The 12,633-nt window shown below is 38.9% G+C and overlaps 1 long non-coding RNA gene across 1 annotated transcript in view; it reads right to left on the bottom strand.

Annotated features, from left to right (window-relative positions):
• Nucleotides 1-9,069: 9,069 nt before the first annotated feature.
• Nucleotides 9,070-12,633, bottom strand: part of LOC124143220 — a 29,150-nt gene continuing 25,586 nt past the window's right edge. Inside the window, exons 4-5 of the long non-coding RNA XR_007220538.1 lie at nt 9,743-9,890; nt 9,070-9,337 (exon numbers count right to left, since the gene is read on the bottom strand). This is a non-coding gene — a long non-coding RNA (uncharacterized LOC124143220). The remainder of the gene's footprint in view (nt 9,338-9,742; nt 9,891-12,633) is intronic.

Raw genomic sequence — 12,633 nt, 5'->3', positions numbered from 1 at the left:
GTGGTAACGCACTTTCTTAGTAGATTCCGTCTATCTATTGGAAGCGGTAGAGTCCTCGAATTACAGTTCGCGAGTAAGAACGACTGGTATCTGGATCAGTATCCAAAAGTGGCTTACAGGACAACAAACACGCTACAAGATCATAGTCTTTTGGGATACAAATTGCCTTAATAAGTTTTTAGCTTGTCATGGGGTTTAGAATGCGTTCATGCAGTCCCGATTAAAGAGTGCCATGGCTGATGCTTTCATCTTCGAGCAGCTCTCCAGAGTTCTGGAACAGAGAAAGAAGAGCTAATAAAGAAGCGATGTTGTCTTTGCATTGGTCGTTGTGAGCATGATTTGCAGCCCAAGATATGTTCATGTGTTGGATTTCATCTGTAGTCTTGATCATACATCTTGTGTGTTACAGCCATTTCATCTCTTTGTGCATGTGGTTCCTGTTCAGGCTTGTCAAATTCTCCTTTGGAATGTTCGATCCTTTGATGTCTAAAGAAACGGAAGCGACATTTGTATGTGTCCTCCATGTGCCATTATCAAAAAAGCTTTGCAGCAACACACCATTCAATACCGCATGCATTTATGAAATGTTTCCATGTTGTTGTCTAAGTGGACACCAAATAAACATATACGGTAAACATAGACCCTTGCTTTCTCGCCATTAAATATTGTCCCCCAACTTCAGTCTTGTTCCTTTTAAAATGTTGTCCAAAATGAGTACAGAGTAAACCATTGTTTTACAGCACCATCGTTCTGTGAACTCCATAGCGTCTGACGCTGGGGTGCTGTCAAGGATGAAACGCATCTTGTCCCAGGGACGGTTGGGCATTAACTGTGGAGAGCAGATTGGTAGAACACCTGTGATGTTGGCAGCTGGTGAGGGACATAGAGAAATGGTTATGTTTCTTGTGTGTAAAGGAGGTAACATCTCACTCGAGGATATGCAGGTTGACAACATCCTCCACTATGCCTGTCGGGGAGGACATGTGGAGGTGGTGAAGTATGTCCTCTAACAGGACATGGTGGGCATCAACAGTAGAGGATGGCAGAAGATTGCACTGGTCATGGTTGCAGCAGAGAAGGGACGTAACGATGTGGTAGAGCTACCCATGAGTAAAGGAGCTTATGTTTCACACATGGATAAAGGAGATGACAACATCCTTCACACAGCAAAATAATGAAGGTTTCCATTTACCGGAAATATTCCGGAAACCTTCCCACATTGAATCTGGCCCTGATACCTTCCGGAAACATTCCGGAAACCATAAAAAAATGTCACATTTTTGGGGGGTGAATTTTATAAATAACGCAATAATAAATATACTGTGAATGACGTGGACTTACGTACCATTTCCAGGGGACAATCCTTTTACACTTCAACCCCCTTCGAGGTACAGCCACTAACAATCTTAGTTATCCAATCTTAGTTATCCAATCTTAGTTATCCAATCTTAGTTATCCAATTTATTCTGCCAATAAATATATCAATTAATCATTACAAAACATGAACTTTAAAAATTATTTAACAATGCTAGTTCGTTTAAAAATCCAAGGATTGAATGAGAGCTGATATTGTTAAAAAGATCCTTCAGTGATGAAACTTTGAAACATTGATCCTTGTAATGGAAAAATCAATACAGTCAAGCAGGACATGCTTGACTGTGATTCTTTCATTACAGGGGATGCAGAGTAGAGAATCCTCACCTTTTAATAAATAGTCATGAGTGTGACGCTGTGCTAATTAGCGTCATTTCTCTTCCAATTTTCTCAGTCAATATTATATGTAATTGTACAGTTTGAAAGAGAATTGTATTCTCTACCTTCATATGTATTTGCTTTTATTGTCACTTTTCAACTTTGTATGTAATTCATGATTTTGTGTCACTGAACTCATATTTGGCCCATGTGTATTCGCTGTTTATTGTCCCTACCAATTTCATTTGAATATTTATTGTTGTATATTTTATATCAGTGTATATTTATGACCTATACGCTCATAGTTCATATGTGTATATACTCATAATATAATTTTAGTTATATTACAAAAACCATGTTCTAGAAAACACACTCTCATTCACAAGACAGGGTTGTTTAGCCTTAGCCAACGTAAATAGACTTATCTCCCATTGGTTAATTAATTAATTAAGTGGCCAATTAGTGATGGTCAATTAGAGGCTCTTTCTTTCAAAGGCCGACTCAAATCTTAAGTAAATCAGTAACGTCTCGGCGGACTCAGGTCACGCTGCTGGCTGCTCACTGCTGTCTTACTGCTGGACAGACCTAGGACTCTTTCACGGGATTTGGTGAGATCTTGAACTTTCTCTGAACTGTAAATGTTTCGATAACTTTTATCATACCCACATTTGCTTATCTTACCCCTTATTATACCCTTTTTGTAAGTTCGTAGACTATTCTGCTTGCTCTTACATTTTATTATAGGGTTATTTGTACTTGTAAGATCATAGAACTACCTATTTGTATCTTACAGTACTTTGGGAAGATATTTTGGGTAAAATCCTTATTTACGCTTAAAGCGTTGTAGTTCTTTTAAATCCACATATTATCCCTTAGAGGTAATTATCCCGTCCTTTTGAGTCCCCGCTAATTGGTCCAATTAAGAGCTTATGTTAATTGGTCACAGCTCATTGTCTCAAGGTGTGAATTCCTGTCAGACGTAGACGTTAGCATATCCATTGTCTTGTCTAGCGTCCGGTGAGATTGGTTAGAACAGCCTGTTTAGTTGTTAGTTTGTCAATTAGCTCCATACTCAGGTGTTTATCTATCAGGTCCTACATACCTGTTGTTGTAACCCCTACTTGAGTTTGATTGCCTATATAAATAAACTATGATTACAAGCCACCTGTTTGTATTATTTTTTCTATCCCGACCACTGCTATTCACTGCCTGACATGCGGGTCTAAGTCGATTCCCATGGCAGACTAGTGAGGCGATTTTTGTCACCGTGATAATGAGTATATCAGGTATGACCAATACGACATCATCTTAATGTGACCTCTTCAAATCTGGACTGACAACCAGTGTAAGTGTAATCGATATTTGTTTAGCTGCAGCATCAGCCATTGTGTTACCAACGATTCCAACATGGCTGTGTAACCAACAAAAACAATGTCGTATTGGCCAGTTGCAAGATTATTATATAATTCTATAAGTCGTACGAGGCGACTAATTAGGCAACCTGTTTGCCATGGGTTGCGCCACTGTTTCGGCGGAGGACGGGAATCCTGTGGTTGATGGCACTGGTTCCAGGAATAGGGTTTCTTTGCCCAATACACCACTATGACCCTTACTTCCCCTAGACGGGTGGTAGGATGGGCCCGGTACTTTCAATTAGCCAAGCCCTGTGAATAAATGTTATTTGCACAAAATATATTTTTGAAAAGAGCATTGGATGTGTGTTTGTCCTCTGATGAGGATACAGATCACCTGATACGTGGAGTAGATTTTTGGTGGTATCTTCAACTGATCGTTAACCACCAAGATTAAATCCATTTGCCACATCAAAAGCAATTGATGGCATCGCCGGGCATGTGCAAGCTGATAAAAAGATCAGATCAGGATTTCTTCTGATCAAATGTAAAACGGCTAAACAATATGCAACTCTTCTGACCAAGAAGCACCTGGTGAATTCTGAAGTTTCATTTTCACCGCATACATCTCTCAACAGCAGCAAATGCATTATTAGAGACTGAGACCACTGGCTGTCTGACGTGAGTGAATCCGTACTAGTTACAGAATTAGAAAGTCAAGTTGTAACACATGTCAAACGCTTTACATCTAAGAGAAATAAGTGAACTGTTAACACAAATACTTACCTACTTTGATTTCCACAGCCAAAGCACCCAAAATCCATACCAGCTGGCTATTGTAATATCGAGGTGGAACAAAATATACAGAATCCACTTCGATGTTAATTACAACTGTCAAAAGTTTGGCCATGGTGCATAATCTTGCAGAAATCGCATGAAATGCTTCTGATGTGAAGTCGCAGATGAAGGTTCAGATTGTCTGAAATCTCCAAAATGTGTTAATTGCTTGGGAGAGCATACGTCTTCATCAAAATCATGTCCAGTCTGGAAGCATGAATAGGAAATAAACAAAATCAAAATTCAAAAGAGTAGTACTTATCATGAAGCCAAACATTTATTAAATGCAACCTACCCTACAAAACCTTGTATGTCATACTCTGCAGTTGTTTCTTCGCCCGATTACCAAATCAGTTAAGTCTGTAGCATGTCACACTGACATCACCTTGGCAAACACAGAGAAGTAGACAGTTATCAAATCAACTTCAAATGCAGATGAGGCTATGGTTTTCCATATGGTTTTTGTATGTGTGGATTTGTAGAGGACTGAATCTCAGACTGATCCTCCATCAAGAATTTCATCTCCCATTGTGAAAAATCCAAGTGAAAATGTAGACTATCTAAAACAGTCAGATCGAGTGCCAAAGGGTTCGCGTGACTCTGTGCAGGTTTTTAGTACATTTCAGATACTGGAAGACATGGATCTCTCCCCCCATCCCCGAGCTCGCAACAGAAGCAAGTCACGCCTGGCGGGGAAAAGTAGATCTCCAGTGCTATCACCACCAGTAAAATGAACAATTATAACTCCCTAATTCAGTATAATTGCAGAGGTCTAAAGACAAATTTTAATGAAATTCAATTACTGGTACAGGATTTTAAGCCATCTGCAATTTGTCTTCAAGAGACATATCTCAAGCAAACAAAGACAATTGACTTACGTCAGTACAGTTCATATAATTCATTTTCTTCTCCGGGTGCTAGAGCCACTGGAGGATCTTCCATCCTGGTGCGACAGGATGTGATTCACAGTCCCTTGATACCAATCTCCAAGAATATGCAATAAGTCTTACTTTGCACATTGCATTTACTCTGTGCTCTCTCTATATTCCTCCCTCCTCTTATCTTAACCATTCTGAACTACAATCTCTATATGATCAGCTTCCTAAACCCTGTATCATAATAGGTGATCTGAATGGTTGTAATCCCTTTTGGAGAAGCATCAATCTAAATTCTAAAGGGAAACTCCTTATCCCAAATAATAACATATGTATTTTTAATGATGGTTCCGATACATATTTACATTCTGCTACTAGGACATATTCTGCGTTAGATCTGTGGCTATCAGATTCTAACTTGTTAAATGAATTTACTTGGTCGGTCCATGATGATTTGTGTGGAAGCGACCATTTCTCTACAATTCTGAAAACAAATAATCCATCTGACTTTCTGCCATCATTACGGTGGAATTTTAATAAGGCCAACAGCTGGTCTATATTTCAAAACCTCTGTGCTGACAAGTTAACACATGACATTTTGAGGAATGCTCCTGACCCTATTAAGTTGTCCACGGAACAACTGAATGAAATTGCTGATGAAATGATACCAAAGTCCTCTGCAAATCCACATATACGAAAACCATGGTTCGATACTACATGAATAGAATTTGAAAAAGGCTGAAACATATTTCCCCGAAAACCCAACTGTTCATAATTTAAATCATGTTAAAATTACAAATGCTAAAGCACGACATACATTCAAACAGAATAGACATGTGTCATGGAGAATTTATGTCTCAAGGATCAATTCCCGAACACCTGTGTCCAAGGTGTGGAATAGGATTCAAAGGATTAAAGGAAAACTTTCCAAATCTAGCGTTCAGCACCTCAAAAATGGTGATCGTCTACTAACAAATAAAACTGATATCGCAAATAAGTTGGCGAAACACTCACTAGACATTCTTCATCAACAAATTATGTTCCAAAATTTCAGAAATACCAGAAACAAGATGAAAAGAAAAATATTAATTTTGCCTCAGATAATAATGAAGATTTATAATGAAGTGTTTTCATTCAATGAGCTACATACTGCCCTTGGCCAAGCTCATGATACTGCGATAGGAGATGACAATATACACTATAAACTCCTGAAGCATTTACCTCAGTCATGTCTTGGGATACTTTTAGACATTTGGGATCAGATTTGGACTTCGGGGATTTTCCTCCATCATGGCATAATGTCATACCTAAACCTGGACAGGATCATTCTGATCCATCAAATTATAGACCAATATCATTAACAAGCTGCGTTTGTAAAACAGATTGTAAATAATCGTTAAATATGGTACCTGGAAACCAACAACCTCATTACAAATATTCAATGTGATTTCCGTAAAAACAGATATACCCTTGATCATTTGGTATGTTTAGAATCGTACGCCAAAGTGCCATTGTCAACAAACAACTTGCTGTATCTATCTTTTTCGATCTTCAAAAAGCATACGATACGACGTGGATTCATGGTATTCTTAAATATCTACATGATTTTTTATTGAGAAGTCATTTGCCTCAGTTTGTATCCAAGTTTTTAACAGGCAGACAGTTTCAAGTTCGTGTCTGGCCATTATAATCAGGATCAGGGTGTCCCACAGGGCAGTATTCTATCTGTTACTTTATTTAGCATAAAGATCAATAGCCTTTCCAAAGTTTTAAAGGGGCGGTCGGGTAGCCTCGTGGTTAAAGTGTACGCTCGTCACGCCAAAGACACAGGTTCGATTCCCGACATGGGTACAATGTGTGAAGCACATTTCAGGTGTTCCCTGCCGTGATATTGTTGGAATATTGGTAAAAGCGTCGTAAAAACCATACTCACTCAATCACTCCAAAATGTTAAATGACTCACTTAATGGGTCACTTTTTGTGGAAGACTTCAATATTTCATGTCGTGGCATAAATATGCAGACTTATAGAAAGACAACTACAGTTATGTCTTAATAAAATTCAGAAATGGTCACTTGAAAATGGCTTTGAATTTTCAAAAGTCAACTGTATTCATTTTAGAAGGAAGTCCAAGTACCATAAAGATCCCGACCTATTTTTAGGTACCAATCCTATCAAAGTTGTAGAGGAAGCCAATTTCCTGGGACTCATTTTTGATCGGCATTTGACTTTTCATATACATATCAAATGTTGGTAAGTTCAAGAGGGTAGCCGGGTGGCTGGAGAAAGTCGAAAGAGAGGAGGATTGTTGCAGAATTACTGGTTGTTTCCTGATCATGGTGTAAGTGTGGAATGAGAGGATTCTGTGCAAGCTGTTGTTAACATGAACTAAAGTGACTGAACGGCCCACTGATCATGACATTCAGTATTACGCCTAGTTTCGCTTCCACGTCACCGTCAGACACACTTAGCATTGTATTGGCAGCATCTTCGGAGGTTCAGCAATCAAGACTTAGATACACAATACTGTTCACGGATACATCAGGTTTCATCTTAACCGTTCTGATGGTCATGTAAGCATCTACATGCCGTTTCAGGGACTCTTGTGATACTCAAAGTCATCAGGAGTGGAAGTGTAATGGTATAACAAGCATCAGAACTCATGGTGGAACACAGCTCATCATTGTTGACGGCGATTTGTATGGCGTATGAGACCAGGACTACATCGTTTGAAGTCATGTTCATGTTGTGCAAATGCACCAGAATGATGTAGTAGACTTCATGAGGGCAGCATAACAATGCTGTACTGCTATGGCTGGTTGGTTCTCCAGACATCTCCCTGATAAAGGAAACGTTGATCAGATGTATACTAGAATTATTTAGGATCCACATCTTGGGTTCGGGAAGGGTTTTTTACATCACCTTTCTTTTAGGGGTATCGCTCATCTCCTGTTACAAGGTTTTGGTTTTGGAAATGAATTTCTTATAATATGACATTGATGTTGAACAAATGTTGATACAGTGTATGTCAAAATAGCAACCTCAGATCAACCAAATTTCCATACTAAAACAATGTCCCGTGCCTGCTTGGTAATGTCGCGACTATATCCTAACAGCAGATTCATGTAAAAATGCACTTCCATGTTAAAGGTAAGGGGTAATTTATTGTGTACCTGGGGTGTGGTGGTGCATGTAATGGGTGTCTAATTTTGTGTGAATACAAGTGAACATGTGTGAGAGGTTGTATGGGATGCACACGGTAATATGCATATTTTATAAAAACGTGAGAAGGTATACAAATACTTACATACAAGTAGCATTTTGTATTGAAAAGAAATAGAGAGTTCCTCAAAAGAAGTTCTCAAACAATGACACAATTTTCTTGCCTTTGTTCTTGTCTGTGTTCGGATTCTTGATGAATTCTAATGATCGATCTCTTGTTGCCAGAATGAACTATGTTGGCCAATTACTTCATCTAATTCACAAACAGTTTAACACAGGGGATGTCACGATTAATTAGCTGAGCACTGAGCACTGTGGTGCAATTTCATTGCAGCGTTCATGTCCCACAAGATATCACTTGACTTCCCCCAAGCTATATCTTTTGTGGAACCCAGTTTGGGATGATACTCATTCTCTCTGACAAAACTAGGGTAGTATTATTTAAGGAATGACTGTGGATTTTCTTTTGTTCATTGAGGTATAAATTGAAAAACCGATATGCAAACTGTATGAATCAGCGTAGCTGTGTCGGCCCAGTCAGACTGTAACGAAACCCGAACAAATATGTGCGGGAGAAGGCGGTTGTTTCAAATGACATGGTCAGTTACTGTCAGATTCAAACATTAGTTCCCTGAGAACGGGAAGACACAGTTGTTAAAATACAGGTTAGAAATGAAACCCGAAGACATGAAATTTATTGAACCCAGGCGAGATGACAAAAAACAGGCGAGCGAGCCTACACGTTTGATGTTTCATTCCTTCTCGGCTTTCAGTCTCAAAGAGTAGTTTGGATAATGAATATGCATGGATTTCACTAAATATCTTGTTCGTGATACACGTGATCATGAGCAGAAAGGGAATTCCCTCGACTGTGATATTGGCATTCCTCGACATTCTGTTGTAATAAGACTAGTCCGCTGACTGAATGTTTTACATTCTTTGGGAAATGAAATAACACATGACCAATTCAGCTAATCAGAATGCAGGAATTGCAATGAACACAACGACAATTTAATTATATGTCCTTGATGATGTTAATGTGCACATTGAGTGTATCATTGTTGTGAAAATATACACACATATGTGGATAATGAAAGCAAACATTTTATTTGCATTCCACTCAGAACGGTATTCACGTACATTTGGTAACACCTGGTAAAACGAAATATACAGGTTACGGTTGTATCTTCCAGCTTATTCTCGAAGGAGACATTAGGGACATAGGAAATTGTTCAGTGAATTTAAGAGATTGTGGGTGATTCAAAGCGAATTACTGTACATAGTTGTTTCTGTATGCATCTCCCCTCGTCCGAAGTCTAGTGGTACCATTGTCTGGAGCAGGTCCTCTGGTTCACGCACCTGTCAAAACAAATATAAGTAATTGTTGTTTACTTGACAGGGTATCATCGATTTTAACCATCTACCAAATAATGCTGCTGTTGCTGCTTTGAGCAGTATGTTAACGGTACCATGACCTCTCAGAGTGATGTGTGAGGAAAGTCCAAAGTGATGCAGGTCATTGACGTATAACAATCTTGTGAAACCCACGAGCAATTACAAAAATAGTTCTGACATACCCAAGACCAAAATCAGAGCAAGTCTGGGTTTTCCCTTCCATCTTGTGATCAACGTTACTTCTTGTGGTAACTCGACTGCAAAGAGGGTAAACTGAGACGAGACAAGCAAGTGACGTAAAATTTACGGCGACTGGCCAAAAAGACAAGTAGGTTCTTTAACGAACACTGATGATTTGTTAAGTGTTACCTTTTATACGTCGTCTGAACGCCATTCACGTCATGTAGAACATCAATCATACAGAATTGACCATACAGTTGTTCCTTTGGTACAAACATATCCCTCGGGCTGCACGGAATCTTCGCGTTCAAGTCCCCACAGACTTGACATTTCATTCCTTCGTGAAAACAAAATGTATTTCGTCAGAATGTCTACAATTAAGAATCTTTAAAATTGTTGAGTATATGATACGTTCAGATGTAAACGCATCACTAAATAATTTTATTTGGCTGCATAATAGATTTCATCAGCGAACAACCCTAAAATTCCCTGTATAAAGATATTAACTGCCGGGCAATTGAAAGTATACACTTGAAAATTGGATTTACCCGAAAGATTACAAATGTTATCAAACCGTTTCATGGCTGAAAACAGTCGCCGAAATAATGCAAACTCCAAAAGACAAGTATGGTATGCGTACAAAATATATCACCATCAAATTACTATTTCTTTGTTCATTATTTTGTTTTTAGCCAACAACAATCATGGGTGTATGCTTCTTTTGCTCGGCACTGTACGTTTTTGCATGCTGCATACGGTTCTGGCCCCGACTCTATTAATCACAGGCCGCTGTCATATAGCTGGAATATGGCTGAGTGCGACAAAAAAACCACCAAAAACCTAGGTTTTTATTTTCTAAAAGCAACAAATACGCGTTTACATTATTGTTTTCTTTAGTACAACTGCAGACCGCCTCCATGGTCTAGTGGTAGAGCGTCCGCCCGGAGAGGGGAAGGTCCGGGGTTCGATCCCCGGCCGCGTCGTACCAAAAGACGTTAAAAGATGGTACTTGTTTATACCCTGTCTGGCGCTCGGCATTAAGGGTCTAAAAAAAGGACTGGACGGCTCAGAGTCAGTATACTGTGTCTGAGTGGAGTATTCATGTTAAACTGCAGCATGGTATCTCAGTGAGCTAGCACTATAAATCGGCATCAGTCCGGACTAGCACAAGCAGTCACACAAACACACACACGTACATGCACGTCGCTATATAAGTGCAATAACCTTCGACGCTACGTTAAACCCCATTTCACCTCACCTCACCTTTAGTACAATTGCAAATTGAGGTAGCAGTGGATTAGAAATTGAAATTAAGAATAAATATTACATTCTACCTGCCTATTGTTTCACAATAAAGTAACGAGCAACCTATTTATGTGTCCCAAGTTATGTCTTAAGGTCATGATCATTGTTTGAGTTATATCTAATGTAGGAGGAAAACCAGAAGTCATACAGGTCTTATGTTCTTACCATTTCGTGAAATCCATGAACGATTATGGAGACATCAAACTAAGAATAAACAGCAATCCGTTTTTCGGATTCGAACGCACAGTGATTGTCGCTTTTCGCGTTTAATAATAAGTAAACTGTCAATGCAGGAGAATGACCAGTCTAGATTTTCTGTCGAAACAGTTTCCTTTTGGCGAAAACGGCAAACAGCTGTGGATATTAAATGAATAGACCACTGAAAATCAGTGATGACACCAGGTGTTCGCGGAAAGGGTAGGCATGTCCTGCTCTACCGGTAGCACCCGCCATTCATACAATTTGCATAAAAAAGTAAGTATTTATTGCCTGACGCAACACAGGGGTACTCCTGCCATGTGACGTCAACATGTAAACAAACCAGACAATGAACTGATCGATGAGCCACAAAATCCAGTGACACTAGAGTACCATTACTGATTTTTTTAAAACTTGAAAACGGTATGTTGAGGAATGTCACTCTGCACATCTCTTTGCGGGATACCAACAGACGTTTAAAGCCTCACCCTGACTATAAATAGCCCGCAAGGTGGCGGTGTTTCAGTTTTGAACAATGACTGACAATGTAAACACAACTGAGTGTCGGGAGACGTTTTTTGAAAACCATAAGGGAACCAGATCACCATTGACCGTCAAACTTCGTATCAACTTGAATGACAAACCATGGATACAACAAATGGCTCCATATCAAGATATAAGTCAATAGATTTTCTGTAGTTTTATCATAAAAAATCGAATCGATCGTGTTTGGCGTCTGCATCAATCACAGTGGGCGGAGCTTATTTACGGTTGCGCTATAAATAGCAAAGCACATGGTCATGTGTACATGTGACACATTCAATGCATTTGTGGTCAAAGTGAATTGTGTTGCATATTTTTACGGCAGAACATCAGTTTCGGTTAATGTAACAGTAACGATATTTAAATACGAAATTGACGACGCGATTCTTTCAGTTCAATCCGAAAATTACAGATATTTGTTTAGTTTTGGTCATTTGCATTCAACAGTTAGATTTGTGCCACACAATAATCAGTTAATATTTATAAAACCTAAATTATTACACAGATTTTTCAACTAGTGTTTAGGAAGGGGCCTAATTTGAAGCACCAGAAGTTGCGCCAATATTTCTCAGCTTGACTTCCATAGATGAATATGTCACGTGTATCAACATAACAATGCACATAAGCAACTGGTAAATAAGTAACGAAATATACCTGATGTTTTGACCTACTGAAGGCGTGTCCAGATAATATTGTACTTACGATAAACGAAAACTCCAATACACATATTCCAAGACAACTTTAATTATGAATTTCCTTTTCTTTCACAGAATTTTCACACACAAAACTGAGTTTGATCATTAGATCCACACTTGTCCCATGTATTTTTTGTTCGGGGTATTTGGATACACTTCGCGCACAAGTTTTAAAATACAATCTGGGATCCCTTTCCCGTTTTGTCCACACCAATCCTTCATCTTCTGCAAGGTTTAATTCCGTTTCTTCAAGTCCAAGTATCTACGATCTCTCCAAATACTTCGTTTATTTAGCTCAGTCCAGAAACAATGTGTTCGAATCGACGAATTTCTGCAACA

This window comes from Haliotis rufescens, unplaced genomic scaffold (genome assembly GCF_023055435.1).
Source record: "Haliotis rufescens isolate VD_foot unplaced genomic scaffold, xgHalRufe1.0.p SCAF_131, whole genome shotgun sequence".
Taxonomy (NCBI): Eukaryota; Metazoa; Mollusca; class Gastropoda; order Lepetellida; family Haliotidae; genus Haliotis; species Haliotis rufescens.
Note: the sequence above shows the minus strand (reverse complement) of the source record. Positions and strands in the feature narration are given on the sequence as shown.